The 7,028-nt window shown below is 34.5% G+C and overlaps 1 non-coding gene across 1 annotated transcript; it reads left to right on the top strand.

Moving 5' to 3' along the window:
• Positions 1-3,635: 3,635 nt before the first annotated feature.
• Positions 3,636-3,738, top strand: LOC112129146 (U6 spliceosomal RNA). The gene has a single exon (XR_002911569.1). It is a non-coding gene; the product is annotated as a U6 spliceosomal RNA (small nuclear RNA).
• Positions 3,739-7,028: the final 3,290 nt, after the last annotated feature.

Genomic DNA, 7,028 nt, shown 5'->3' on the forward strand with positions numbered 1-7,028 from the left:
ACAATAGAAAAGCTTCTCACTAGCTTCAACTGTTAGCACCATTTGCTCCAGGATTAAAAAAAGTTAAAAAAAATACCTCATGGACACTCTATATTCTACTTTACTAATTAAATTTCTTCTAAGTCATATTTACATGTTTTTATCATTTTGAATGACATTTACTTAATTTCCTCCAGGAGGTTCATGTGTTTAGTAAATTTCTAAATAAGTTCAATCTGACTTCTTTGCCTCTCCTAGAATCCCTTTAGTTAGCCAGTCACTGCTGAGAATCAAGATAGTTGTCATCATATCCATTGTTCACCGCCTTGCTTTAATGTTTGCATGTGAAGCAAACACTCTCTCTACTTGAATCCAGTCCTTTATCAGATAAGGCTCATTAGGATTTTCTGACTTGATGAAGCGAAAACATTAGGATTACCTGGAAAGCTCCTGAGGATCAAGCTCCCTGATTCTCAGTTATTCTACTCTAGATTCTTCCACTGTTGAGGAGAAGGTGCCTAGGATACTTGGAGTTGAAGCTATGATTTAGGCCTGAAAGTTCCCTGAAACTTGCCATTTAAATTTCACAAAGGCATTGATGTCCCTCTGCCTGGGCTCAGTGTCCCCAAGTTGCAGTTTATTCTGTTGTACAGATTGCACTTCTCTAACCCCACCCATGTTTAGCCTGAATCTATGAACTACCTTTGGTGTACGTGGCCAGATGCTGACAGATGAAAGTAAACACAGAAGCCAAAAAATAAAAAGAAAAATCTCATCAGCTCAGCTGAGAAAAGGGTGTGTATGTGTGTGTGTGTTTCATTTCAGGCCAATTCAAAACTATCAGAGATAGTCATGAGGTAGTTTACATCATGATATAACCTCATGGGTTCTGCAACCATGGTTTTTGTTCAATAATCACTAGTTGAGTATTTACTGTGTGCCAGGCACTGAATAGGCATTATGAAGCATACAAAATATTATAGAGGCAAAAAAAGGAAGTCCACAACTGACTATTACCAAGTTAATCTTAAAGGGAGTGGCAATTTGCCACTTGGTCGACTGTAGCAATGGGGGTAAAAGTGGAGGTTCAGGGTCATGTACAAAGGCTGCTGATTGTCCCTGAGTAACTCATCTTCTTCTTGGGGAGGTCTGTGATGAGTAAATAATCACAGATTGCTTTGTGGAATGAATGAATGATTGGAGGAGATCACCTTTCAGTGGCTTCAATAAGCAGCTATGGTTCTCATATGCTTTCAGTGACTTTTCTCTGTTATCTGACCCTCCAGATGGAATATTCAAGTACAGAGTTATACAGCATGCAGTCAGCACACCTTTGTCCTTTGTACCATTTTTATGATTCTACCTGTTCTCACAGTGAGAGTTGCGTCTTTAAATTGTGAGTTTGTTCATGTGTCATCCTAATAGTTTGTCTCTTTTGCTGGTGGGTCTTCCTCCTTTATTTGCAATAACAAATCTTGACTGCTTTATGGATCATTTATGCTGCTTAATCTCAACATAATGTCTATTCTCTTGCTTTAACCATGACACGTGGACCAAAGTCTTGCTTCTGAATTCCAAGCCACTCTCTACTCATCCTCAGAAGTACTGGGAGGATCTGCTTGGGGCTCTGTATATTGGGCTAGTCTTATCTGAGGTCACATAGCGTGAGCGAGATCATAAAAAGTGGGAAGACACAGCGAGGTGAGCTTTAGCTATAATGCTAGAGGGGCAATTCAGAGGCCAAAAGTTTGCATGTCAAATGTAAACACAAACTACAGACAACATGGGGTCAAAATGAATATCCAGAAGACAGACAGACTTGAGATCAGAGAAGAAATAAAGCGAGGAAAACAAAGGGTCTTTGGCTTCAGATTATTGTACTATTAGTGTGATTGACTGCTGCCTGCTATGTGGATCTAGATCAACATCAATTCTAGGTATTCCTTCTCCTTTTATGCTCTAGAAATACCTACAACTAATCCTTCACTACTTTACCATATCTGAATTTCAGGTAGATCTTTGAAGGAATCTCCCATTTCTTGAAACATATGTGGCAAATAATTAAATGCTTGTCAGCAATATAATTTTACTGTAACGATGGAGAGAATCCTGGGTAATGTTCTGTCTTGAAACCCTGATGATTTAATTGTACTGCATTCCTAGCATTTATAGTAAGTTTTTGTGGAGCCCTGCTCCCCAAGGTAAGCCCAATGTTTGAAGAAACAATATTAAATTTTACCACATTTAGTTAATCCAGAGTGTAGGATGACTTTCCACTTTTACAGCTCTTCTCTTGTACACAGATCTTCCAACAACTCATTCAGGGCCATGAGTTCAACTTTTATATTGACTCCTCACCTACGATATGTTCTTTAGTTCTCCCTAGTAATCACTCAGTTTCCTCTCTGGAAAGGCAACATGTCTGTAATAATTTGAAAGCAATTTTTGTTGAAGACTATTTTTAGGAGGTAAAATGCATTTAGCATTGGGAAAATAAGTATGCGGGAGACACAGAAAGGCAGCTCTCTCATCTGTGGCTCTGTTATAGACACTACCTTTGTGCATAGAAAAAGATAATTGGGAGAATCATCTTTAGTTTGTTTCTCTGGGAATCCATCAGCCAAAGGCCAGGTTTTGCTGTTAACAATAGATGCTCTGTCAGTTAAACTAAAAAAATGTTTATTGAGCTCTGTTACTTGATTCACGTGTTAAGTATGCAATTAAAATGTATAAACAAGTAAAAGACATGATTCTATCCTTCAAGGAACTTGTAAACATGTTTTTGTAAAAAACAAACAAACAACAACAACAAAAAAAACAAAAACAAAGCCTAAGAAACAAATCAGAGAAAGGTAAACGGACTGTAAAAACATATATACTAGATTGTGTGGTATAAACAAGTGCTACATGCTTTGCAAGAAAGGAAAATAATGTTAATTGGGGAAATTATGACAGATGACCAGGAAAAGTTCTGAGTCATACTTGTCCTTAAAGGGTAGGTCCAATAACACAAACCATAGTGAAGGTAACTGGCATTCTAGGTAGAGAAACAGCATTATTGAAGGGATCAGCATGGTATTCTATTTTACATCTCTAAACTGGTATTATTTCAAATAAAATTTTAAAACAACTTGAAAGCAATAACGTTATTCTGTTCTTTGAGGATGAATGAGATGCTTATTGGCATCCTTTTCCTTTCCCAAAACAGGACTACACATGCTCAGAAGTGCAGATAACTCATGCACAAGTGGAACTGAAACAGATAAACAGACTGCTATAGATTGTGAAAAAAAACCAGCACAGAAATGATAGAAGAGGATCTAGAATAGTCTACAGAAACATCCCCATCCTGCTCAGTGCTTCATGGTACAATAACAAAGACTTTAAAGCAGTTAGAAGCAGCTAAGACAGTGTGGAAGAAGTAAATTTCCTTAGTTCCAGTATCAATTTCTGGTTGTCTACAATTTGATTTAAAAAGAGAAAAAAAAGACTTTACAAAATTATAGCAAAACTGAAGATAGTTTTGAAATGTGCAAACAAACCTTATGATGAGGAAGTTATTGTTCTGACACAGACTGGTATGGGATAGAGGAAGAATCATAGGCAGATGATGAACACCTAATACAACAAAGAAAGAGAGAGTCAAATCAAAACCAGTGCTTGCTCTGCAGCACATATACTAAAGTGGAAATAACACAGAGATTAGCATGGCCAGTCCACAAAGATAACACGCAAATTTCTGAAGTGTTCCATACTTTTCTGCCATCACAAAAAACATGAAATTATAGAACTCAATGGTAGAGCAGATACACAAATGAGAAAGAGAAAGGAATCAAATGTTATCACAACAGAAACCCGAAAACCTACAAAGGTAAACAATAAAAGAGGAAGAAAGAAACAATGGATATAAAAAAGAACCAGAAAACAACAAAATGAAAGGAATGAGTCATCACCTATCAATAAAAACCTTGAATGGAAATGGCTTAAATTACCTAATTAAAAGATGTAGACTAGGTGAATGAATAAAAAATAAACAAGACTTAACATTTGCTGCCTACAAGAAACCTACTTCACCTGTAAAGACACAATAGACCAAAGATGTAGACTAGGTGAATGAATAAAAAATAAACAAGACTTAACATTTGCTGCCTACAAGAAACGTATTTCACCTGTAAAGACACAATAGAACAAAAGGAAAGGAATGGAATAAGATATTTTACACAAATGGAAGCAAAATGTGAGCAGGAGTAGTAACTCTTATATCAGATAAAATAGATTTTAAGTCAAAAGCTGTAGAAAGAACAGGGAAGGCTATTATATGAAGAGATCAATTCAGCAATGGGGACATAACAATTGTAAATACATATGCACTCAATGCTGGGGCACCCAGATATATAAAGCAAATATTATTATAGCCAAAGGGAAAGATAGTACAACATACAATAATAGTTGGGGATTTTAACACACCACTTTCAGCACTGAACAAATTATCTAGACAGAAAATTGACAAAGAAACATTGAAGTTAAACTGCACTATAGAACATATGGACCTAACAGATATTTACAGAACAGTTCATCCAATAGCTGCAGAATACACATTCTATTCATCAGCACATAGAACATTCTCTAGGATAGACCATATGTTGGGCCACAATACAAATCTTAACAAATTGTAAAATACTGAATTTATATCTAGTATATTTTCAGACCACAATGGAATAAAACTAGACTTTGATAATAAGAGGAACTTTGGAGATTGTACAAATCCATGGAAATTAAACAACACACTTCTGAACAACCAATGGGCCAATGAAGAAATTAAGAATGGAATAAAATTTTTGAAACAAGTAAAAATAGAAACACCAACATACTAAAACCTACAGCATAGAACAAAAGTGGTACTAAAAGAAAAGTTTATAGCAATAAATGCCTACATCAAGGAAAAGTATCAAATAAATAACCTAACAATGTGCCTCAAGGAACAAGAAAAGCAAAAACAAATCATCCTCAAAATTAGTAGAAGAAAAAAAATAAAGATCAGAGCAGAACTAAATGAGAGACTTAAAAAGTACAAAAGCGCAATAAAAAAAGTTTTTTTTTAAAAAAAAAAAAGCAAAGTCACCAAACCATTAGCTAAACTAAGAAAAATAAACAGAGAAGACTCAAATAAGTAAAATAAGAAACAAAAACGATGACAACCGAGAATACAAAAAAAGGATCATTACAGTTTATTATAAACAACTATACACCAACAAATAGGAAAATTTAAAGGAAATGAATTCATTCCTCAACACACGCCACCTGCCAAGATTGAATCAAGAAGAAATGGAAACTCTGAGCAGACCAATAACAAGTAATGAGATTGATCAGTAATATCACTCCCAAGAAAGAAGAGCCCAGAACCAGATGGCTTTACTGTTGAGATATACCAAACTTTTATAGGAGAATTAACACCAATACTTTTCAAACTATTCCAAAAAATTAAAGAGGAGAGAATTTTTCCTAGATCATTCTATGAGGCCAGCATTACCCTGATATCAAAACCAGTCAAGGACATAGCAAAGAAAATGAAAACAACAGACTGATATTCCTGATAAACAATAGATGCAAAAATCCTCAACAAAATAACAGCAAATCAAATCCAACAATACGCTAAAAAGATAACACACCAATATCAACTGGAATTTTTGCCAAGGATGCAAGGATAGCTCAACATGCACAAATCAATAAACCTGATACATTACATCAATGTAATAAAAGACAAAAACCATGATTCTTTCAATAGATACGGAAGAAGAATTGACTAATTTCAACATCCCTTCATGATAAAAACTCTCCACAAATTAAGCATAAAAAAAAACCACAACACATTAGATGCCATGTATGACAAATTCACAGCTGACATCATACTGAACAGAGAAGCTGAAACTCTTTTTTCCAAGAACTGGAACAAAAGAATGCATATTTTACCACTTTTATTCAGCTTACTACTGGGAGTTCTAGCTAAAGCATTTAATCAAGAGGAAAAAGGTCATCCAAATTGAAAAAGAGGAAGTCAAATTGTCTTTGTTTGCAGATGACATGATCTTATATATAGAAAAACTTAAATACTTCATCCAAAAAACTCTTAGAACTGATAAATTACTTAAAGTTGTAGGACACAAAAACAACACACAAAATGAATAGCATTTCTATATATCAATAATGAAGTAGTTGAAAAAGAACTCAAAAAGCAATCTCATTTATAATAGTTTAAAAAATATCTAAGAATAAATTTAACCAAGGAGGTGAAAGTCTCTACAATAATAACTACAAAATATGAATGATAGAAATCAAAGGAGACACAGATAAATAGAAATACATTTCATGCTCATGGATTGGAAAAATTAGTATGGAAAAAATTAGGAAAAATGAGCAGGCTACCCAAAGCTGTCTGCAGACTCAATGTTATCTCTATCAAAATGCTACTGACATTTTACACAGAAATTTAAATAAATTCTAAAATTTGTATGGAACCACAAAAGACTCTAAATAGCCATAACAATACTGAGCAAAAAGAACAATGTTGAAGGTTTCATATTACCTGATTTCAAAATATACTACAAAGTTATAATAATCAAAATAGCAAGGTATTGATATAAAAACAGAAACATGGACCAAAGGAACAGAATAGGAAAACGAGAAATAAATCTACATATTTACAAAGGTGCCACTGACATACATTGAAAAAGGACACCCTCTTCAATAAAAGGAGCTGGAAAAAGTGGATATCCATATGCAGAAGAATGAAACTGGATTTTTATCAGTATACACAAAAATGAACTCAAATTATATTAAAGACTTGAATGTATTACCTGAAACTATAAAACTGCTAGAAGAAAATATAGGGGAAACACCTCAGGACATTGGTCTGGGCAAAGATTTTATGGCTAAGACTAAAAGCACTGGGGACAAAAACAAAAATAGACAGATTGGGTTTTATTAAACAAAAAAGCTTCTGCACAGCAAAGGAAAACAATCAAGAGTGAAGAGAAAACCTGAAGGAGAGA

The sequence above is a fragment of the Pongo abelii genome, chromosome 16 (assembly GCF_028885655.2).
Source record: "Pongo abelii isolate AG06213 chromosome 16, NHGRI_mPonAbe1-v2.0_pri, whole genome shotgun sequence".
In the NCBI taxonomy this organism is placed as follows: domain Eukaryota; kingdom Metazoa; phylum Chordata; class Mammalia; order Primates; family Hominidae; genus Pongo; species Pongo abelii.